This window comes from Rattus norvegicus, chromosome 9 (genome assembly GCF_036323735.1).
Source record: "Rattus norvegicus strain BN/NHsdMcwi chromosome 9, GRCr8, whole genome shotgun sequence".
Classification (NCBI taxonomy): domain Eukaryota; kingdom Metazoa; phylum Chordata; class Mammalia; order Rodentia; family Muridae; genus Rattus; species Rattus norvegicus.
Genome location: NC_086027.1, coordinates 86,346,606 through 86,371,177, shown reverse-complemented (window position 1 = coordinate 86,371,177; position 24,572 = coordinate 86,346,606). Strand labels below are relative to the sequence as shown.

At 43.5% G+C, this 24,572-nt stretch overlaps 1 protein-coding gene and 1 long non-coding RNA gene across 4 annotated transcripts in view; one reads left to right on the top strand and one right to left on the bottom strand.

The window, feature by feature from the left end:
- Epha4 (Eph receptor A4) overlaps positions 1-24,572 on the top strand; it is a 142,763-nt gene that overhangs the window by 35,567 nt on the left and 82,624 nt on the right. The window lies entirely within an intron of this gene.
- The window catches only part of LOC120094716 (uncharacterized), a 36,914-nt gene that overhangs the window by 11,398 nt on the left and 944 nt on the right, over positions 1-24,572 (bottom strand). Inside the window, exon 2 of the long non-coding RNA XR_005489229.2 lies at positions 23,632-23,667. This is a non-coding gene — a long non-coding RNA (uncharacterized LOC120094716). The remainder of the gene's footprint in view (positions 1-23,631; positions 23,668-24,572) is intronic.

The following is a 24,572-nucleotide window of genomic DNA, read 5'->3' as shown; positions in this document are numbered from 1 at the left end:
AGTATCTGTGCACCATATACATGCCTAGCACCATATATCAACCAAGGGCATCATATCCCCTGGAACTGTACTTACAAGCTGTTATGAGCTCCCCATGTGGGGGTTGGAAATTGAAGCCAGGTTCTCTGGATAAGAGGACAGTGCTCATAACTGATAAGCCATCTCTCTAGTGATCTGAACTCTAAACTACCTTCTGAAGTAGATCATGGTTCCTGGTGTTTCCTTTATCCTGGTAGTAATAGAAAGGTATGTGAACCCAGGGGCCATAAAAAAAAAAAAAAAAAAGGACAGCATTCTTTACACCCCTGTCCCAAGTAGCCAACAGGGACAGTCTCTTCAAGGACAGAATTTGCCAGTGTCATCTGCCTTTAGTATGATGGTTAAGGTTGAACTGTAGTTGAAACCTTAACTACAAGGGTAAAATGTCATGCCTTCTTAGTAGGCATAAGACCTTGAATTCATACTCTAGCACCTAGTAGAAAAAAGAGGGGCGGGGGGAATTCATTTCCATGTACCCCTAAATGAAGGGCAATTCTATCTCCTGGGGAAGGAGCGCTGTAGACTACTTATCTCTTCTCCTTAACCATTGCTTGAGGAACAGATAATTGGAAGTATACTACACAGATAAGAAAGAAAGGCTGCTCAGTGTGATTAAAGATATAAAATGAAATTATCTGTAAACACAGAGCTACTAGAAGGACAGGAGTTCCAGACTGTCGAGAGCTTTATTTAGATTGTGCTAACACCTTGGCTAAGGCTAAGGCTAAGGCAACCTCCATGGTGTTGTTTGCCTCCTTGTAAAAGGGGTCCCTGAGCAGGACCAGAGGAGCAGTGGATTATCTCCCTGCTCTCTGCAACGTGTACATTTCCTCTGGGGAGGGAAACTGGAGATACCTGATCAAAGAAAGTAAGTCTGCACAGTGTTCAGTTTAGGAGAAAAAACTTGTTTAAAGCTAGGCTGGGTGTGGATTAGCCACAAAGATTAACAGAAGCCATTAACAGCGGTAGGAGCCAAGGCAGACAACTTCTCCAAGCCATTGTGGACAACCAGATTGCCCACCGTTTAGTAATTGCTGGTTAGCTTTTGTACAATTCCATTACGTTCTACAGTCATTCTTCTCGTAGGCAGCCTTATGTCTAGATGGCCTGACACCATCTCTTACCCGACACCAGGTAAGAGACATAACACGGCTGGATTGCTTTCTGCAGTTAAAAATCTCTGCTTACCAAGCTGGACAGAACAAACGAGAACTGTCAGCAGTGCTGCCTGAAAAGTATGCATTTGATTTACTTGGGTGTGAACCCCAGGGCATGCCACGGAGAAAGTGGGAAAAGGTGATTTTTATATCTACAGGATCTTCTGCCCCCGGGCTCCTCTGGTAGAGTTGTGTTGAACCCTACACCATGTTCTCCTGGCTCCTGCAGGAGACCCAAGTCTCCCTGTCTCCTGGCCCTGTTGAAGGTTGTTATAGCATTCTGTTAGTGATGAAAAGTCTTTTCAACCTCTACAAATCTTCTTGCAGTTTTAATATAGTAATCACAGAGCTGAAAGCTACTATTTGAAATCAGGTTGGCTTCTTGGAAGGGGCCAGGCCTCGGTTCCATTATTTTGTGTGTGTGTGTGTGTGTGTGTGTGTGTGTGTGTGTGTGTGTGTATGATATGATATGATAAAACTATATGATATGATAAAACTCAACAATTGGAGCCTATTCAATGTGTCCTGGTCTGTGTATCTAGAAGCAGTGTTGATCTTAGGAGTCACAGGTGGGTGTAGGCCACAGTTTCGGCATTTTCCTTTCCCAAGACACGCCTTTGAACTTCTGCTTTGAAGAAATTTCCTCCTCTCTTGAAGTCAGCTACCAGCCACCTCGGCTCAGTGCACATCTGGGCCCTTCACTGATACCCACTGTGGGGGAGGAGGGGGAGTGTGTTATTGCTCCTGCCTCCGTTTCCTCATTTCACACATTACTAAGAGGACTGAGAGGCTATGGGGAGCCGGGATGCCAGGGAAGCCAGCCTGTGCTCCTAATGGGCTGTAACAGCGTTTGAGCCCCAAAACAGGAAGACTACAGGTGCTTGGAGATGTGGAACTGCTGGGCGGCAAGATAAACACTCTGCTTTGTTAACTGTGACCTGCCGTATTTTATACGCCAAGGCCATTCAGTAGCTGCACTCACTGCAGTGGAATAAACAGGGTTCTGTAGCTGCTGCTGTTGTTGCCGAAATGGTTGCTTGTTCTTGATTTTCCTTATGATCTCTCAAGTGTTCCAAGTCTCAAAAATCACTAATTACTCACCAAAGAACTCAAGGCAACCAGCCCCAGAGAGAAGCAGGGTCCTTCTCCAACAGCCAGAGTTCAAGCAACTGTGTAGTAAAAGCCATTCCGGGTAAGGAGGTTATAGAGCAGCCTGGGCCTTTCCCAACAACCTCAAAGAACAGAACAGGTAACTGTGTGAAACCTGTCCTAAGTCAGGAGGCAAATGTGCTTGTTTGGATAGGAATTAGCTTTGTTTTGCATACTTCTGGGAAAGGTCCTGTGTGGCAGGCGCTGTGACCAGCCTTGTAAAACCGTTCCTTTCATATGCCATCTGAGACCTGGGTGCCACGGGCCTCTTAGGGGCTCGAGTGCAAGGTTTCCAGTGTAGACAAGGTGCTTCAAAAACAGTCCTGAGTCCTGCCATGTTTGTGGGTCTGTAATCGGTCACATTGACTTGACCTTCTTGAAAGATGTCTATCCAGTAGCACCAGGGTGGCTCTTTGGGCAGGAACTAGAAGTCAATTGTTTTTCCTTATGCTGCCTAGTAATCTTGTGTTTGATTGGTGCATGGCCAGCAGGCAGATCTAGATCCATAAATCTTAAGTGGAGAAGTCCAAATACCAAACACACATTTGGAAGATTTGTCTTTGTGGGTTGCCTTGTGTGCTTCCCAGGGAGCTCGGCTGCTCCCCTGGTAGAGGAAAGGAGTCAACAGTATAGACCGTTGCTCCTGATGTTGATTGAAGACCCCCAGCAGCCCCTGAGCCCGGCAGCCATTTATGGTTCGAGACTATGTACTTGAAAAGAAAATCAAATTGAGGCTTTTGCGCCATAGAATTCTGTTACACTATACACTGGCTATGCTGTTAAGATTAAAACAGACATCTATACATCTATGATCTAGGTTGGCAGGTGGAACTCTTAGCCCATTTAAAGTTTATTTAAAAAAATAAATAAATCTTTTATATACATCAGTGACCAAAAAGATAATATTAAAAACTAGCACGAAACTAGAAGTGACCTGTGTCCTGTGTATCTAGGAGATGGTAGACTTGTTTGATTTCCCTCTTTATGCTGGTTCAGCCTTGAATTAGAACAGCCTTTGTTTTTCTACTTGCATTTAGGATAACAGACTCCTGCCTGGGGCACTGCTGAAACTTTGGCCAAGGTCTTTGGAAGTAGGCTTTGAGCTGCTGCATGATGACCCTTGCCTTAAGAAAGCAGGCTGGGCTTTCTCAAGTAGAAACAGGTCTAATGCTTTGAAGGATGCAAAACAATTATGCATATATAATATATATCCTATATATGCATATATATACATGTCAGTGAATCCGATCAGAGGTATGGAGTGGTTAATCTATTAGTATCTTGTAGAACTATAAACTGACTAGTGTGTGGAGTTCTTCCCACAGAGACTTAGCATTGCCTTCCCACTTTCAAGGATTGTGTGGCTTTGTGTTCTTGGTACTGTTTACTGCGATCAAGTACTCTGATTCTTTTCTGAACTTGTTGGTGACTGGGTACATGGGGCTGATCCCGGACCTCTCAAAATGACCCATTGTATAAGCTGTTCTTTCTTTCATTTTTTTCTTCCTCCCTTCCTTGAGACAAGGTTTCTCTGTGTAGCCCTGGCTGTTCTGGAATTCACTATGTAGACCAGGCTGGCCTCAAACTCAGATCTGCCTCTCTAGCCCATTTTTAAGCTGTCTTTAGCCACTCCTAGTTGATACACAAACTTTCGATACACAAACTTTCTGAGTACTTGGAGCAAGAAGGGGTAGGTCTCAAAATTATCACACGTAAATCCCATAAATCTATCTATACAGTCTTGAGAAGGTTTTTTTCGGGGTGGGGGGAGTGTTTTATTTTTGACAGAGTCTTTTTATGTAGTTCTGACTGCCCTCGACAACTCGCTTTGTAGAGCGGGTCTTGAACTCACAGAGATTCTCCTGTCCCTGCTCCCCAAGCGCTGGGATTAATTAAAGACATGGGCCACCACATCTGGCATACGTGTGACAGTTTTGACATTTCACATGAATGTAGAAGTCAAAAATGTAAGTGAATTAAGCAACAACAAACCAAATCGTCGTATCCGCCCACTGCTCAGTGGAGAGTAGGAATCTGGGTCTCTGGCTTGTTTGGGGATTCAGGAATGCACTGCAGACCACATGGACTGCTGTAATTCTTCCTTCCCTCGGCTGAGGCAGATGCACAGATTGGCCCGTGAAGCTGCAGAACAGACTTCCATCCCCAAGTTCCTAATTCCCAGATCATACACACACAAAGCCTGTGGCTCTCAGTTACCAATCGCGAGCCTAACACTTTTCCCAGCTCTTCAGACTCTGAGAATGATAATTGACACTTCAAGTCTCCCAGTACCCCATAGAGACTAGTAGGTAGGGACTTACAGGACAGAGACCCTGTGATCCCTACTTCTCTAAGTCCCCTCGGAGAACTGTGGTTTGTTGCTGGTTTGCTCTAGAATTTGCTTCTTGCCACACTCAAGTGTTTCACGTTACGTTAACTGCTACCCCCTCTGGAATGGACAAAGCTGAACGTGACTACAGATGAAAGTTAACAGCTAGCACCCATCCTCTCCCTTCCTGTTCCCAGGCATGAGTCAGTCTGCTTGCCTTAATGTTTACACAGAGCCTTGCTAACCAAGAACAGCTGATTGTGACTTGCACAGACATGTACCGTATAGGAAGGCAGGTTCAGGCGTTGGACCAAAGATTTTTTTGAGAGAGATATTCGAATATTGTTCTACTAATCAGTTTGTGTACAACTGTTCCCTTCTGCCCAACGAACGTTATGAAATTGGATCCCGATGAGCATCCTGGTTTATAACCCCACTGGACTGTCTCCTTCATGTATTTATTATTTTGAGACTCAGTTCGCCTAACACTTGAAACAATTCTGCATTCTGAGTTGGAATTTTTTTCTTTTCATTGAATGTAAAGTTAAAATTTTCTGCTATGAAAGCAATGTTCATATTAAAATACCCTCTTGATTGCTAGTGTCCTGCCTTTATGTGAAGAAAGTAGCGGGAAGGGTTGTCTGTGTCTAAGGGTCCATCCATGCTGTGGCTCTAGAAGGTTCTGTAGCCCTGCGGCTGGAGTTTTATATCCTGGGTCAGGTCCTAAGGCCAGCGGGATGTTGGTAAAAAGCTGCCAAAAGCCAGAGGTTATGCCCTCCTGCATCAACCACAATTTTGTGTTTTAGGTCTGGGCTTCCTGCAGGATGGTCTCCTGTGAACTGGAGTCGGATTTGCTACCCTACAAAGTGTTGGCTCTACTAATTGGGTCTGGTGCAGTTTTGAGCTGCACTCACTCTGCCCAGATCCAGCCAGACTCTGTATTTGGCATTCCGCATGGTACCAGTCCGGCATGTTAGGTATGGGCAGGGCAGTGGTTCCTCACTAGTACGCCCCCTCATCAGCCCTCCCCAGGACTGACAGGGTCAGCCCTCTCCTTAGGGGTCTCCGCACCCCCGCTCCCTCCCTGAGGGACATGACATTTTCCAGGGCCTTCATTGCTTAACATTTTTTAAAAATCATTTTTTCCCACTGATGTCAAACAGTGTAATATATGTTAATTATAGACATTTAGGAAGTATAGAATATTGCCTTGAAGGAAATCACATGAAATCCTGCTTTCAGAGAGAACCACTAGTATATTATTATATTATATGTATTGTTAGAGGTGATTTCTTTTTCTTTCTTTTCAAAGCGGGGGAAAAAGAGGTCTTGTGGCATGTGGACGGATTATTCTTTTAGGGACACATGCTCTTAATTGTTCTGAGACTCCAAATGCTAATTTGATTTTTATCTGCTTGTATCAGAGGGCATAGCGGGTTGCGGGTAGAAGCATAAAGCAGGTCTTTTTTTTTTTTTGTGAGCATTTGGAGAATATTCAAATTCTGAGACGTAGAATATTTGGTGACAGAACAAAAGACCATGGGACTCAGAAGGGCGGGGAAGTCATGGCGATGAGGGAGGGGTGTCATCCAGAGGTGCACTGGACTAGACTAGATAGTCACAGATTGGTTACCTCCTCCTGCTATTGGTAAACTCCCTGAATCACAATTTCTCCATCTGGGAAATGGGAGAACTCCTCCTCTCCTGGGGGTTTTTGATGACTCAGTTCATTAATTGACAGCTGCTTAGGAAAATGCTTTGCAAGCAAGCTGTGTAGGACTAGATTAATGCTTTAATGGAAGAGGTGTTCCAGCAGGGCCTGGCCTCCTTCCTGATTCAAAGAGAGCCTGGATAGGTAAGCAAAGGATGCTGGGAGTCCTATGTGTGCGAGCAAGGGGTGGCTAGGACTCCTCAGTGGAAAGTTTCAGTGTGGCTTCTTTTGTTTTTGTTTTTTTGTTTTGTTTTGTTTTGTTTTATCCTTTTGATGTTAATGTATCCAGCACAGGACTAGGGTTGTTTGTGGAGGAGATTTTTCTACCAGGAAGGCAGGTATTTGTTTAGAGCTGGCCACTCTTTCTTCTCTGTGTATTTTGAACCTGCGAGCACATTCTTCAGTAAAGCTAATATGTTTACTTTCTTACCTGAGAGACTCTTATCAGACCTTTGCTGTGGATTACACGTCTCCTATCAGGAATCTCCATGCATTTACGCAGGAGGGACCTGGGCAAGCATAGTAGCGCTTTAAATGACAGATAAGGTTCACCTGCTATAAGTGTGGGGAGTGGGAGGGGACACTGGAGGGCTGGGGCCTGAGAAAGATACATAAACACCTTTAATACGTGAAAGAATGTCTTTGTCTCTGCTCAGGACCTTTAGGGGTTGGGGAAATATTAAAGGGACGAGCCTTCAGCCTATTATCAGGAAACTCAGGCCAGACCATCTCAGTTTAAACTGTCTTCTTGGGTAGTGAGGGTTAAGTTCCCCAATCTTTTTTGCATCTCAATTCCTCTTCAAAACTGGAAATAGCAGTAACATTTACCTCAGAGCAATTGTAAGATAAATATAGGCCACGGAGAGGCTAGAGACAGATCCTTGCCAACTCTGCTAAGTCCTTTAAAGGATTTGAGAAGATGCCCTAAGAAGTCACAGACATTTCACCTAAGTGTCTGCAGTTCTGCATACAGGTGGATCAGACCTAGGAATGAGATATGAGTGAGTAGGGATGAACATGAGCTAGCTCTTAGGCATCTTCTCCTGTGGGGCTAAATGACTGTCCTCAGCCAGGCAATTATGAAGTGTTGTCCAGAGTCTTGTGAGCTATGTGCCTTCCAGCCATTTCTAAGCAGGGTCCTAGTTCCACATTAATCCCTTCTTTTTGCCCATTGCTTCTAATGCTTTCCAGTGACAGACTGGGCAGGGAGAACCATGCACACAGATGCCAATCAGAGGAATGGGCAGGGGGCACAGGCATGCATTTATGCTAAAGGTACAAGTCACTTTAAGGGAGGCCTTCAGAGTATAACAGAAGACGGAAGATGTGGGAGAGTTGAACTTAATTAGTTTATATAGTATGCTTTATTCTCTGGGGCCGTTCTAAAGACACAGACTCTCCTAGTTATGATTTTAAAGCATGTATGTGTGTGTGTGAACGTTTTTTCTTGATCATAGTTTGGCTCCATTATGTCTGAGCTCATAGGCGGGAGGAACTTGAGAGGTGTGCATGTACTGTGCCTGTCACTCTAGAACAATTCAAGTTCTGAGTCTGACACTCCTTCGCCACGTACAGTCAGGCACTTGGTTAACTCTACCTGCCTCAGTTTCCTTAGTTTAAGCTGGGTGTAATACTTTTCCCTTACTCAGGGTTGTTAATAATCGACCCTATGTATGCCAAAGAGCCAGACCATAACCCCTCCGCAAACATTAGTAATACGTGTTTCTGGAATGTGCTAAACCTCAATGTGACTCTCTTTGTGCCTAGTTAACTACTTGGAATCTATGCTGAACCTGTTTTCTTACCTAGACAATGCCATGGGAAAAATCAAAGTTGCAAGGGGAGACCTACCACTGTGGAGGCACAGGCCCTCGGGGGACTCGACTGTGGCTGGTATCTTCTGCACTCACCCTCACTCTCTTTTCTTAATGGCTTTTTTCAAGGACTCTCAGTAACTGGATGCGGAGGGCACCGGGATCGTGGAGGAAGCAGACCCTCAGTGCCTATTTTGAGTACATACCAAGTATGCACTTTGTGGCCGGGTTCTTTCTTTTTTTTTTTTTCCTTTCCATTATTCTTTGCATGGCCGAACCCCATTTCGCTGCTGAGGGTTACATTTCATGTCCCAGTGCTCTGACATGGCAGACCCATCCATCACTCATTTCAGGTGTGTCTGGCCACTCCACATGTCCGTCTTTGCTGATGGAACTCGGGATTGGTGTGGCCAGGAGCCTCCCTCTGCAGGAACTAACACACGTAAATAAAGGACTTGCCTCCCTCATCTTCTCTAACTGAGAATTAATCAGGAAGCACGGGGCAGCCTGCTTTCCTCCCTGTCTCTAATATGCAGATCCACAAGTCATAAAATTAACCTTTTAACTACACGTGTACATTGCCCTTTGAGCCTGGTACCCGTTTCGTTTCCCGAAATGGGGAGAGCTTCATGCACCATAAAGGATGTCCTCTCTGTGCCCACATTGCAGGGACCAATGATTTGTAGGTACTTTGCCTTGAGGCCACTTAATTGACAGATTGGCCCCATTTACATCAGTTCCTAACAGATTCTTATATGAAAACAAGTTCTTACCATGGGCTGTAATTTGGCACGTACCAAAGAATGTTGAGCTCCTTAGGTAGGCTCTAACATTACATATTTATAAAATTTGCCCTTTATCCTCCCCCCCACCCCACCCCTCAGGTAAATAAGACAATAGGAAGGGCACATTTGAAGATAGAGGGATTTTGAAAATAAGATCATTACTTGGAAATTTTAACTTTAAATACCTGGATTAGAAGATATAGCCAGAGCTAGGGAGACAGCTCAATGCTAAGAGCACTGATTGTTCTTCCAGAGGTCCCGAGTTCAATACCCAGCAACCACATGGTGGCTCACAACCATCTGTAATGGGATCCAATGCCCTCTTCTGAAGACAGCGACAGTGTACATATACATTAAATAAATAAATCTTTTAAAAAAATGTGTAGTTGACGTACACTTTCATTACTAAACCATAGCTATGAAATGTGAACAAATCAAGATTCTTTTTTTTTTTCTTCTTTTTTGAGCTTGGTTGTTTAGTAACCTGGATGAACACTTGACATATAAAGAAATTCCTTACACACTTTATCGTCCCAGCCTAAGCAAAGTCATTAAGATCTCTATAAACTTTTATGTAGATAGTTAAAGAATTTGGGACATTCTGAAAGGTCACTGAGTACCATGCTTTCCCTGACTTTTCTAGTTTGTGTGTGTCTGGGCAAAGTAACACATACCTTTAACTGAGTATCGTGCCAGCCACGGCTACATAGTGAGACCCTGTGTCAAGGTTAAAAGACTAAGGAACAAAAGAACTTGTTGTAAAGTTTGTATTGGTGAGTTCTAACAACTTTGACATAACACCCAGACATAATGCAGAGTAACCTCTATCTACATCCTTCTGCTCCTTCCTTTCAACTTTAAGACACCGGAGGAGTTATCGAACACGTGCTGCTGGGTTTTTGCTGTTGTTGCTGCTGGGTTTTTATGGAGACAAGGTCTTGCTGTGTGCCCAAACTTTCTATCCTCCTTCCTGAGCACACCAACGCACTAGGCTGCTAGACATTTAATTAACCACCTGTCTTACGATGGATGGCATGCTGAATGGTGTCCCTTTCTAAAGAGTTGTTTCCATCGGAAGCTTGGTGTAATGTCAGTATCTGCTCACACAGAATCTGATGGTGCTCGGCCGCTTAGGGATATTACTGTGCTAGGACTTGTACGGGCAGGGGTGGGAGGTAGCATGTAGGAAGGTCCAGAACAGAAGCCTTGGCTATCTGTATCTGACCTCTGCTCTGCCATGACATAAATAGTGCATTGCCCTCTTCAAGCCTTGTGATACTTAGATGCTTTAGCTCTCAATATTTGGAGAAAAAAAAAAAGATGGCATTATTGTTTTCCCCTCAGAGTATCTCTCATCACCAGGGATGTGCATAAGTACTTGTCACTTTGTTTCCACTGGTCCCATTTCCTCCATCAATGTCACCAGTGGGACATTGGTGTATGTGTATACACATACATATTAAGAAGCGGGGTAGAGGACTGAGCATAATAACGAAAGAAGAGACACGGAGAGCTCCCGTAACTGCTTACACTGTCGCTGGCATTTCTCGGTGAAGTGTGGGAGGCTCACGTGCAGTGCTGAGGGTTCTGAATTCACCACAACATTAAATTAGAAATAATTCCAACTCTGAGCATTGTGTTTGTGTTGTCTCTTTCAATGTATGACTACCTCAAATATGATTTAACCGGTCAGGAATAGGATTAAACGGTAAAACTTGTGCAAACAGAACAGAGTGAACATGGCGAGTTCTTGGATACTATGGTCGTTGTGAAAGGCCCTGATCATTGACATCAGCCATCTTGAAAGTCTCTTCATACCGTTACCTGCCTTACTATCCCCTTGATGATGTGAGGCCAGAATCTCTTGGGAATTTCTTCATGTTCCCTGGTAGTCCTTTAGTGGATGCAATGGTCTGTAACCTTCACTCTGAAATCCTTAGGATACTTGTCTGGAGAGCCATACCGTAGACAATGATCATGTGAGAGCAGCTGAGCTCTAGGTGGGAAGGCCTAGTCCCTGCCAGTGCTAAATGGATGCTTGCTTCCTCCTTGCTCTGTGCTTCTCATCTAAGTAAAGTTTACTGCTGGAAGTCACAGTGGTAGACAAGATAGTCCGGTTTGAAAAAGCTCAGAATAGGAAAGTCGTTCTCTGGGTTCATGGTCCATACACCAAGTACTGTTGTGCATGAAATAATGGGTTTTTTCATACCAACCGTCCCCCTTTAAAAGTAGTTTAACACAGTTTAAAAGAAAACCCATCAAAGAGTGGAATATAATAAGATAAGAACCATAGGAAATTTCAAATGAATGCAGATGCTGTGAAAGTTAATAAAATGCAAATATATTTTAAAGAGGCATTAACCTGTGCCATGGTATACTTCTCAAAGAATGCATACTAAAAGTAGAACTGTCAAGGGGGTTCATCAAAATGTTATCATGTCATTATAAAATATGAATTTTAAGGATGATTGATGGCTTTCTTTCATTCGTTCAGAATCATCCATCAACTTATAGGGGAAAAAGTCAGAGATTACATGAACTTTTAGAAACAAAATTTTAAAAGCCAGGTATGATAGCACAGACTTGTAATCCGTAAGGGACGCAAGGCCGAGCGAGGCAGGAGGGTCGTGAGCTTAAAAGGGTAGCTTGGGCTACACAGTGAGAAGCGGTCTTGTTGGAAGGGGAGGTAAGGAGAAGACTGCATTTGAACATCTCAGAACATCTGGTGAGAAGGTAAAGCTTGCTAAGTAAGAAGAGAGATGGAGGAGAGAAATCTTCTCCAGGTCTCTCCATCGTTGGGGGCAAAATAGTGAAGGAAGCCAGTGAGCATGTGACCATTAAGGCAGGAAGTGGTACATGAATTTGAATTTGAATTCGTGAATGCAGTAATGCAGGTGGTTGAGGTAGTGCCTGCCTTTAGGCTTCAGGAAGAAGCGAAAACTTTAGTCATAGGCCATTGCGAATGTGTGAAAATGAATCCAAGCAAGAACAAACGGTGTACAGTCTGCTTCTACTGAGGTCGTGGGTTACCGGTATTTAAGGGACAAATGGGGCTGGGTACCAAATGGGAGTCTCAGTTTGACTCTTTTACATTGTATAGCATATGGGATTGGGAGAAGCATTAGGGATTGTGACATAATCATCTATGAACCTTTTACTTATTACACAAATGAATATTTACAACCTTTAGATTTACATAATGGCCCACAAAGAGGAAGAAATAAAAAGGGCAGAGGAAGAGGGCAGGAGGTAGGTAGACTCTAGATCATGGAAAAGGAATCGAGAGACTGGAGCCTGCAGGTTGTTGTGGAGGTAGTACATACATACGCCTTCTGTTTCTCTGGACTCTCAGACCTCGGGCCTGTATTTGTATTTTGGTTCTTCTAGAAAACACTATACATTGGTCTTAACTGTTCTTTTTTTTTTTTTCCCTAAATTCTGGGAGGGGCCTCCATTTTCTGGGATAGCTAATAGGGTTATGGTTGACACCTATACCTAAACCAGGATTCCTAAGTAGGATTTCTTTACAGCTGGAACAGTGGAGAGAGAGAGAGAGAGAGAGAGAGAGAGAGAGAATGAGGTTCCATGACTGTCAGGATGCAGGTCCTCTCTCTTCTCCATCCCCTCTCTCCTTTCCTTGGATTCTTATGTTGGAATAACCATCTGCCCTCCACTTCAAAGTAAATTGAGATTCTCTGTTGTCTCTGATCCCTTTCCAAAAAGTTCAGTTGGGGACCCTTAGCTTCCTCTGTGGCCATACGAGTGTCAGAAGTGTTCTCATTAAAAAAAAAAATCACACCCCCCCCCCAGATCTTTTGGGTTAAAAAAATTAAAATGTTAAAACTACCTTTCTAGGCACCCTGGGTGTTGGACTGTACTGCCTTCTGCTTGAAGCACAGACCTGCTTTGTTAGTGAGAGTGTTTGCCAAGTATATTGTGTGTAGGAGGGTGTGACTAACCCAGTTGGGGCCTTATCTCTCATCCTATCTGCCTGGCCTCCCAAGTCTGCCAAAGTTAGGGTTGATGTCTTTCCCCATCAACTCCACCCCTTTCAACATTTTCAGCTGTCTCTCTTCAGAAAATTATTCCTATCTAAGTACTGTAATTCTTCAAAATGATTCTGTTCCTGACATTCATTCCCTGGTGAATGATCAGAGGCACAGGCTCCCTACAACAGAGGTGACAAGCTCTCCTAACTGGAGGCCATAGAAAGGCCTTTTCCCCTGCCCCTCCCAGCCTGCAGGATTATCAGCAATCCTTTCTGCCTGCCTGGGGTGGAACTGTCCCTGCTTCCCCTTTGGCAACTTCCAACAGAGTCGGTACTGTTGGCGGGCCATTTGAGGGGAAATGCAAGTCACAAAGGCAACAGGAACAAGAAAAGGAACCTGGAAAAAAAATCTTTGTGTAGCTTGTAGCCAGAGGTGGGTAGCCTAGCTGCCTTTTGTTCAGGTGCTAGGGGTTCTCATCAACATGGAGATACTAAACCCAGCGGAGGCCCCACTCATTGTGCTCACACTGTCACTAGATGGTAAGCACCTCCACTTACGAGAACCACCAGAGCTCCAACAATAAACAAGAAAGGCTACGCGCTGCTGCTGAGCTTGGAGTGCGTGCTGCAGAGAAACGCCTACCAGGGATTTCCAAGGGACTGTGCTTTGTGGTGCACTTGGGAAGTTCAGGCAGGAAGATCAGGAGTTCTCGGCAAGCCTGGGCTACTTAAATCCTGTCCTAACAAAACAAAACACCAACACCCAAAAACCAACAACAAGCAAAGCAAACCAAATGCCAACAAAATGGTGGGGGGAAAAGTGGTCTGTAAATGAGACTTCCGGCCCCTCCCTACTTAGCTGTTAGGCATCTGGGCCAGGGCCTCTTTTCCTATAAACTTGATTGAAGTTCCTGACGCTGGGGCGATCAAGAAATGAAGGTATGCGGAACCAAATCGGAAGCAGTCAACTGGCTGGCTACTTGCTATCTCAGGTTAGCTGGGCCAGGTTACCTGTCTGTGAGGCGACCAGAAAGAAATACCTTACATGAATACCAGCACACTGCCCACACCAGTCGCTACTTGATGCCATTCCAAAAACTGTAATAACTCTTCCTTCAGTTCTGGCAACCCTGGCGGCTTCTCACCAGCTGCACTTAAATTCCGGTTTGAATCATGTTCAGGATCTGGCCACTGGTGGGATCCCTGGGAGTCATGGTGCTGTCATGAGGCTGCTATCAAGGTGTGGCCCTCCTTAAGTGGTCAGGACCTGGCTACAGAACAGGGAGGTGTCTTGAGCCTAATTAGCTGTGGAAGTGATGGCCCTGCACAGGTGGCCTTAGACATGACTCATGGTGAGAGATAGAGCCAAGGGGAAATCAGAAATCACTCCTCTGTCACTTGATTGGAATCTCGAGTCTACTTAAGGAAATGTTTTTTGAGAGTGAGGTGGAACAAGGTTGGTCTCCTATGTCACTGATATGGAACTTGACTCTTAGTCCCTTCCCTTGGTTACCACTTCAGGGGCCTCTTAATAGACCTCCTCTCTTAGATAGTAATAATTTGGGGGGCCCACATTCCAATAGCCAGTGAACTCTTTTTTTCCAGAGCACTGAAGATCAAACCCAGGGCCTTGTGCATTCAAGGCAAGCATTCTGCCGCTGACCTATATCTTTAATTCCTAATGGACTCTTTGGGAAATCTGTAGCGAATCCCATTGTGATTCATAGGCTGGTGCCTGAGACTTAAGGGCTGTTGTTTGCATCTGTCTTCTAGGTTCCTAGCTTTGGCAATCCCCTCAAAGCTCCAAATAGCAAACCTCTGCTTTCTGTTCTGATTTCCACACTTACCCAGGATGCAACATTCCTGGCCCCTTGTCTGCTTCCCCATGCACGTTTCCTCCTTCCTGCCCCTTTCTTAGCTCGGGTTCCAGCCCAGACTGACTTGCTTCTCCTGCCTTCTCCACATGCTGACTTCTATACTTGCCACTAGAATGTGTGCCTACTATCACACAGACCTCGTGCAGCATCTCCTACCCCATGCTGATCCCTGCACAGCAGGGATATCTAACTACTCCACTTCGTAAAGCTCTCTTTCCTCCATAGTCCCAACATTCAGGGCACTGACAGGAGGATCGTTGTAACTTTGAGGCCAACCTGAGTCTGTTCTACAGTTAAGAGTTTTCTAGACCAGCCTCAGTCACAATGTGAGGCCTCTTAAAAATTAGAAGTTCATGAGTCTTGGGAATCTTGTTGGACAGGTAAGATAAAGTTGAGTTTGAAGAATGATCTTAATGGGAACAAAGCTGTGTTATAGATGACCTCAGACCTCAATTCCTAGATGACCTCATGACTCAATTCCTCAACTCACTTCAGGGATGTGGCCAAGCTCAGATCTAGGAATAAACTACCTTGACACAGGCTTAAACTGTCATAGGCTGTTGCAGAGTCACCAGGTTTATATTAAGTATGTATAAAGTAGGTTGGTAAATACCAAAGCTGGAAGAGACGAGTCAGCTTTTCCATTTCCGGTTCCTACTTCATATCCGGTGTTCACTTCTGTTTCTGTCAGCCTGAGGAATGGACTCTTGGTTATGTGTATGACAGGACCTGGAATCTTTTTTGATTTTTCTAGGCAGTTTATATCTGTGTAGCTCTGGCTGTCCTAGAACTCACTCTGTAGACCTGGCTGGCCTTGAACTCAGAGAACCATATTAAAGGCGTGGCAGCCACTACCCTACGAGGAATTATGGAATCTTAACCTAGTTTAGAGGAGAGCAGCTTAGAGCTGTCCATAGTGTAACCACCTATTTACCTTACAACATTGGTCACACACACACATACATACACACACCCCAGAAGAAGGATTTATGATATCACTGTTATTATTTTCCCTCCAAATCTGAGCTGCATTCCTGTTGTTGCTAGGGGGAAAAAATAAGACTTTCTGTTGTAATTAACAAAATGCAGGACTTGTTTCAGACTTTTGAATGCACAAAGATGATCTACTTGCTAAGTCTGGGTGATTGGAAGCACCTTGTAAGTTACTCAGGGATAAATGAACAAGAAGTATTAGTACTGAATGTCATACATAACCCCCTCGCCTTCCCCAAATCCAGGCATAGTACATCTTGTGAATAAACCCTCACATGCTGTCTACAATATATTTTGGGAGCTGGTCTAAAGATCTCTCTGGGTAAATAAGTATTTTGTAGCTCTGGGGTGATTTTTAGGTTATCAGATTTGCAAAAATTTGCTCTTCATTGGTGATTCCAGTTTGTTCCTTTCTATCTCCTCTCCCCTTCCTTGCCTTTTTCTCTTTTATTAATTACTCTTCTTCCTTATCTTTTTGTTCTTCCCTCTTTCCTTCCTCTTTCCTTTTCTCTCTTCTATTATTCATCTTCTTCCTTAACTTTTTGTTCTTCCTTCTTTCCTTCCCCCTTCCCTTCCTCCCTCCCTCCCTTCCTCTTTTAGAGGGAGGACACAGGTGCTCCTTATGAAAGGTACCTCCCTACTCTTTCTTCTTCCATGGCCCTAGATTGAGAGAACATTGAGCATCATACCCTGTTTATTGTTTTGTTTCCATCCCTGTTGCTCTGCTTTGATGTGGGGAATATTAAATGAGAATGAACAAATCTGTGGCTCGCTGGTCCCTGTTTGTGATTTATTCTTTACATCTGGAAGTGATCGCCTGACCTAACTGATAATCCTTCCCAACAAAAGATAATCATGTTTTAAGTCATCCGCATAAGTCAGATGTACTTGAAAGGGACAAAGAATTCACCTGTAAGCACTTCTGGCATCTTGCCCTTTCCCATGAATTCAATCTGATGTCAGAGAAAGCTGGGCTGCCAGGGGCAGCAGTTGCTGAACCTCCCAGGGTCCCTGAGGATAGGACCAGCCTCTCTGGCCAGCTTGTAATGAGCATCTAGAGACCAGATCGTCAGCCCTTCATACTTTGCAAGAGGGGATTTGAATGCTGATCATCTTGCAGCTCAGGGGATGTGGTTCAGTAGAGAGAGCTCACTGGTAAATTCCTGGTAGCTTGCTAGGTTAGACTGTGCAATTTAGATGGAGTTCTTAGGACAATGACACTTCGGGGTTGATGAGTTTGTAATGCATAAAATTGTGTGTGCATGAGCACACACACACACACACACACACACACACACACACACTCAGTCAACTTTCAGGAGTGTGATGGAGGGTAAGATGGTACTAGCTAAATCTGCATTATAGCAAGATCATCAGTGCTGTCCCAGGTGTTTGGGATGCTGGTCTTTGCAATGACCCCCTTGTTCTGCACTGGATCAAACTGAAAACAGACAGTGCAGCTTCTCCATAAATTTTGCTTGGTCTAGACGAGGTCTCTTCAGGGAACTCCTGGAGAGGTTTTATTTTGTTCTTCTCATCAGACATAAAGCAAGGCTGGAGTAGTCCAACACATATAACATTAAATGCTGGCAGATAGTTATATAAAAATCTTTAATCCGCTAACATGTAATACCAAAACCAGATGTTTAGCATGATCGTATCTGCTTAACATAAATCACTTTTTAAAACATCATGTAGACCCAGAAGTTTAAAATTCTCTTTCAAAAACATTCACAGCACACGAAATGTTTGAAGGACACAAAGGTGACAGTGGTCCCAAACCTCTGAGGAAGAAAGACACTGCTAATTACCAGAATTTTGGGGAGGGTGGAGGGTGGGGGGTGGGGGGGTTGAGTTCTTTTAAGCCTTGTCTACCCACCCTATTCCCACTGCTGCCCTGAAATCAATCCTCAAGCCCCATCAACATAACAAAAGGAAAGAAGCTCAGCCAGCAGTTATGACTCCAGTCTTTTCAGAAGCATAAATTATGGTTGGTGACAACTCTGGCTATAAAGTCGTTTGGGTGACAATGACTAGCTACACTGCCTGAGTTAATCAAATAATTATTTAACTTGTGTTTCTCTTGCTCTGGCCCCAGCTTTACAACATTTTTCATCCCTTCTCAGTCTCCTTTGCAGCCTTTAGTTTTAAATAAACAGAGAAACTAAGCAAAGGAGGGTTAACTTCAAAGGTAGGAACAGAAGTGCTGCGCCTCCTGTTGGTTCCTGTGCAGGTCACCAGCTTAGTAAACACCTTCGGTGCCCATCCTACCCTCCTGCAATTTTTGACAACTACTGTTTTAGTTTCTGCAGGTGGACCTGGCTTCCTGGAGATTTTTTTTTCTCCAATTGATTGATACTTTGGGGTCTTTATGTCATATTTTTTTTTTTTACCCTACTGTTACCTTCCAGCTTAGCACATCTGTATCGCCTGGCAAGGTGAATCAAAAGAATCTCCCCTCCCTCAAAATCTGAAGTCTTGTCTACTAGACAGCGGCCCTTCAGATGTGAGAGTAAGCTGTGATCTGCTCCCTCCCGGGTGACAACTTCATAGTCTCACCCATTTAGCTCTTAGAATGTGTTCAGTCAAGTAGTCCTCATGATTGCTAATGCGATCATTAGGAAAAGGTTGAGCTCCTGCTTGTTGAAACACTGACTATCACTCCATATCTCCTAGCACAGGGCTGTAGTTACAGTGATGCTAATCCACACTGATCCTGGCATTAAATTGGGGTTGAGGGAGAGAGAGGGGGGAGGGGGTGAGGAGAGAACAGCTGTCCTGATCTGTTGCTGTCTCCAGTGTTGCTCTAATGAGCGACTCATCTGAATGCACCCTAAATATCAAAGGGGGACAAAGACAAAAGAAACTCATCCAAAAGCCCATGCTCTGTGAAATGTCATGGGGGATCAAGGTCACTGTTAGTGGCTCCTGACTGCCATGTCCTGGCTGTGACAGATGTGCCCCCTATAAGGATGAAAAGTTTAGATGGTAGCTTATTTGAGTCTTTCAAAAGTCTCACCAGATAGTACCAGTAATTTTACATTCAAATTAAAGGTAGACATTTGTTTCAAAATGTAGTGTTCTCAGCCTTCAGTTCATCCTAACGTATTTGGCTTTCTTCATATTTCTTTATACTACTTAACCTTTTTGCAGTAGTGATCTAGGATCTTGGATGTGTGAGGTAAGGCAAGGACTCTGCCACCGAGTACGTCCTTAATCATTCTCTCATTCTCTCATTCTCTCTCTCTCTCTCTCTCTCTCTCTCTCTCTCTCTCTCTTAATTTGTAAAAATTTTTTGGGGTTATTTGTTTAATGTAAATAAACATTTTGACTGCGTGTATATGTGCGTGCCACATGCTTGCTGGCTGTCTGCAGAGGCCAGAAGATGGATCCCCTGGAACTGGGTTAGGATGGTTTGTGAGCCCCTGTGGGCCCTGGGAACTGAACCCTAGTTCCAGGCAAGAGCTGCAAATACTCTTCTTCCTTCTGGGGTGTTTCTTCAGCTCCAGCTTTGATTTTTTTTTTTTATCATGTGGCTTTTTAAACGTTCGGCCTTTGAATAATGCACACGTCAGTATGTTAGGCAAAGGGATGCTTCCATTTTTTTCTTGACCTTGAGCCATTTTCTAGAGTCATTAATTCATTCATTCGAGTTCTGTTCACTTATGAAATCAGTTGAGGAAAATCAAGTTGTTTTCTTAATCTCAGAGTTTACCACAGAAAGCTATAGGGTTCTTGTGTAAAGTTTAGAAGGAATGCCATCGTAAGAGGGGAAAATAGATAAAATTTGAAGAGCTTGTACCATTTAGGTACATTTAGGGTACTAGTCTGGTTAGTTTCACTCCCTATCCCCAGTGGTATTCAAATATGTGATTTGCCTTTTTTTTTTTTTTTTATAGAGAAATTTCAATGTCCTAATTGGGAAAATGAGAATAAGATTAGAGTAGGAGTGAGGAATCTTTATTTAGCAAAATGCATTGTTTTAAAATAACAAAGACAAAAAACCCTTCAATGTGATTACGGGTTGCTGTTGTCGGCTTCTGTTTTAAAGTTGGTACGACTTTATCAAGTTGAAATAATTTATCCATTTGTTTCTACCTGCCACCCCAAATGTGCATGGAAGCTGATGGCACAGTTGTTAAACTGTTTGCTCCTAAAATATGAGGGCCTGAGTTTGATTACCAACACCCAGGCAAAAAGCCAGGCATGGACCCGTAATCTTGGATACAGTGGAGACCTGTAGATCCTTGGTACGAGAAAGGGTTTCTTTCTATCAAAGGTAGCTAGGCTGGCCAGGATTCATTTCCTGAATCATCTTCTTTTCACCTTATAGCCAATCCCATAGATTGTGAAGTGCCTCCCCACCAATGAGGCGTAAAAACAGTTTGGCATTAGCCTCAGTTTGGTTTAGGTTTGGGTTATGGTGCATCCTTTTTGCAAAAAAGAATTTCTTACCCAGCTTCTTCTTTGTGTATCACAGAAATTCTTAATTCTTAATTCTTTTGTAACACCAAGGCTTCCTAGCCGGCTTATCCTGATGTGTGAACTTCACGTACCAGTGTGAGAGACACCTTCTGAAAAGCCAAGGTATGGTAGATCTTCCCCGGGGAAACAATACCCTAGCTTGGCCTGTGGTCTCCTTGAACACACTCTTGGAGTTTGTTACAGACACAGGATAGCTTCTTCTTCAGAGAAAACGGAATGGCCATACAAAACTTCAGGAAGTACTTTTAAAAAAGCCTGACTGTCAAGACAGGATGTATTAACAGTAGACTTCTTCCCTGTATCCCTCTTTGCCAACATTCAACAACTTTCACAGAGTTAATTTAAAATGAGCAAGTTGTATTTGAATTTGCTCCTTGAGGATTTACTGCACCTCGCCTGAAAACCATCCACATCTGACATTTTGGAATTACCCACCTATTTATGGGATTATACTGCTTTCTGTTCATGAAAGAGCAAGGCAATTTTCAGCACACTTTCTGTCATTTCCTCCCCTTGTCTGTTTTTCTGAAAGCCAGCTCTAAAGAGAGAATGAAAGGAGACGGAGAGCCCAAATAGGTCTGGGCTCGTAGGAAGAGAGAGAGGGAGCTCAATATTGCTGGAAAGAAGGGACCCACAAGAACCCTCACCCCATCACTTATCCAATTACAAGTTTTGCTAAGTAAAAATTATCTGCTACTTACTTTTCAGCTAAATAAGTTGTAGTTACTATGAACTTAATTCAATTATTATTGTAACCTCAGTTTTCCTTTTTTAAATAAGGGTAGAATAAAATTATAATGGATAGAAATTGTATTTAGTTTTATTTTTAAAAAGCTAATAGTAGGAAGAAATTCAGTGTGGCTTATCCCTGTTTTCGCCCCATTCAGGAGACAACACGTGTTTGCAACTGGTAACTCTGAGTCAGCAGCTTAACCATACCCCTACTTCTTCATTCCTTTGGGGTTTGCTTTACCCACTCTCCATCACTTCTGCAGATGAGAATCAGAATGTGGACTTGTTACATTGTTTGTTCATGCTCACATATCCAGTAAATAGACACATGACTTTACTTGGACGCACGGAAGACCAGAAGCTTCCTTCTATCTGATGGTCTTCATCCAGTACTTTGTCACTGGGATTAGTCTTTGTTTTCAGTCTGTCCTCCTGAGTCACCTTGGATTCCAGGAATCCAGTGTTCTCAGATGTAGGCGGTTATCAGCGAGGGTGGGCCCCAACCTAAAGCAGAAGTACTCACCTCCAGAGACCCACCTTTGTTATTGTAAAACCCGGACTTCTTTGGATCCTTTTACCAATCTGGTTATTGAGGAAATGATCAATGGCGGGATTCTCTGGGTGGGTCTTGTTTCTGCATATTCTGGCCTCACCTCTCTATTCTTCCTCTCTACGTCTGCAAAGTGGGCTTGGAAGGAGTGTCCCGGGGTCCCCTCTCCTGTTCCTCATCCATTTTACGGTCATACTGATTAGGGTTCTTATTGTTTTTTAATCGTCCATCCCTTGACCTTGAGGCGGGGCAGCCAAACTTGTCTAGGCTGCCACAGCCTGAGTCTTTGTTCCTCAAACTCAACAGACTGAGAACCAAATCTAGACCCCACTGTTCTTCCCATGAATCACTGCACAGTTTTAAAGGAAGGCGGAGGTGATGGAATAGTTACATAAGGGATCATTTCCTTTGACTATGGCATCCTTTATTACCTTCCTGCTGTTTTTGATTATAAAACATCTCTGTCCCAAATATCTTCTACTTTTTAAAGAAGGGAGGGCCAGCCATTTCTTAGCAAACTGGCTTAAAGTCTGGAAACTTTGTGTCTCTACCACCTCCTGAGAGTCTTTGAAAACGGTGTGTTTAGTGACCTTTAAAAACTATTTGGTTTTATTTTCTTGTACTTATTATCAAAGAGCCAGAAATATGTAGAAAAAAAGAAGGGTTGGGAGTCTAGGAGCTAGTGTTAAGAGGCAACAGTGATATCCATAGGTTGACGTCACGGGGTGCTGATTTCACACAGCACTGGTTTGGTAAGTTTGCTTAGATGTGGGTTTTGAGATGAGGCCCTCAGTTTTGTTCAGCTTGGTGCTCTCAGGTTCTAGGACTGGATGGACTTACCCTGGTGCCTGGTGTTTTTGAGCAGGACCTTCAGCATGTATTTAAGGTTACTTCATTTCAGGTTCTGTCTTCTAAGTATGAAGGGCACATTATTTTTGTCCAGAATAGTATAAGCATTGTCCTGCGTCATTTGTTCATGCATTACAAAACTCTGACACACCCCTTCCCAAACTGCACATCCTCTAGATTAAAAAAAGAAGAAGAAAAGAGTGCTTCTAAACTTACTTGCTTTGAGCTATGCATTCACTTTTTCATTAAGAGAGGAGGCTGGAGCTGGAGTGATTGCTCAATGCGCTCGATCTAGTTCAAGTTCTAGCACCCATGTAGAAAGCCTAGCATGGCTGTGTATCTAACTATAAGGCCAGTTACTAGGGAGACCATGGGTGACAGGATCCCCGAGGTTTGCTGTCGGCCAGCTTAGCTCCAAGTTCAGTGAGAGAGACCCTGTCTCAAGAATAAGGCAGACAGTGATAGACCAGGGCACATAAAATCTGCCCCTTCACCACACAGACAAGCACACACATAACAAATCTCTCTCTCTCTCTCTCTCTCTCTCTCTCTCTCTCTCTCTCACACACACACACACACACACACACACACACACAGAGATGGATCTGTTTATAGTTGGGCAGTTCTCAGAATGGGGGTACCTGCTATAGCAGGGTTTTTATTAGCCTCAGAATTTTAAAGAAATTAACATTCTTGGGCCCCCGCAGACAATTGTAAGCATGGAGCCCGGCTTTGGCTTAATAGTTGCCCATATCATTTGGGCAAAGCAGACTAGAAGACACTAAATGGAGGCTAGAATTTACTGAGCTTCAACACCCTAAGAACTTAGCTCAGTTTCAGCTCTTCATTGGTTCTCTAATCTCACAAAGTAGAGCTTAGGAATCCCCAGCATAATATAACTCCTTATATCTTGCCGAGCTCTTAGGCCCTTCTCTGTGCCTATCTGAGTTAGGGTTGGAATGAGCCTATCTCTAAAAGGCACAAGGCAGAGAAAGCTTTTGCCCCCAGAAGTCACTAATTATCAATACAGGAAATGAAACCAGGTCCTCTCAAGACCCACTATTATTGATTTAAAGATTTAGTTTGTTTTTAATTATGTGTGTATTTCTGTGTGATATGCAAGTCTGGTGCCTACCTCAGTCAGAGACATCAGTCCCCTGGAGATGGACTTACCTACTGGTGTGAGCTGCTCAATGTGGGTGATAGGTCCTAAGAAAGAACAATATGCATTCTTCTCTTAACAACTGAGCCATCTTTCCTGCCCATCATCCTCAATACCATCATTATTTAAACAAAGCCTCTTTCTTGTCTAGCTTAATCTGGCTGTAATTCTCTACTATCAAGGGTTGACCTTGAACCGCTGCAATCTAAGGTGTACGCCTCCACACCAGATCACGATCTTCCCTTCCAGTTCTGGGTAGTCAAGAAAAGATGTGAATTTAAAAGTAATCAATACTGAAATTGCAGAATTTTGAAAGAGCTCAAAAGTGATCTGAAAATACGGTAGCAATGTCCCTCCCTCTCTCCCCCCCAACAAAGTCAGGCTACATCATTTAATCAAAGAAAGAAAAATCAATTTAGAGGTGGTGTATAATAGTAATCTGTTTACAATAAGGTAAGATGATAGGAAGTTTCTATTTTGCAGTGACTGTTAGTATGCTCTTCAGTCAGACAAAGAGAGCAGGGGCTGTAGATTCCAGTCCTTTCTAACATGCTCCAGAAAGGAACCTTGAGCAAGTCATTCATTTTAGACCCGCTCAATCGTTGGCTGACAGTGTAGAGCCCCCTGAGCCCAATTCAGACTGCTACCAGTTTTTATATGACCTGAAAGCTAGTAATGTTTTTATGGATGGCATTTGCAATTGATTTGTTAATAGAAAATGCCTTCCTTGAAGACCAATTAAGAGAAATGTTATATCTCCAATAAAGAATTCTGTTCTCCTCATTAGTAAATATCTAATACAAAAAAAAGTAATTAACCATTCCAATTAGTTCAAATCGTACCACTAACAGTTTGTTTTCTATTTTGTTACATAGTATCTTTCTTCTTCCGAACTTGCCTGTAAAGCCTAAGTTATTTACTATTTGGCTCTACGGAAGGGTTTGCTGACTCG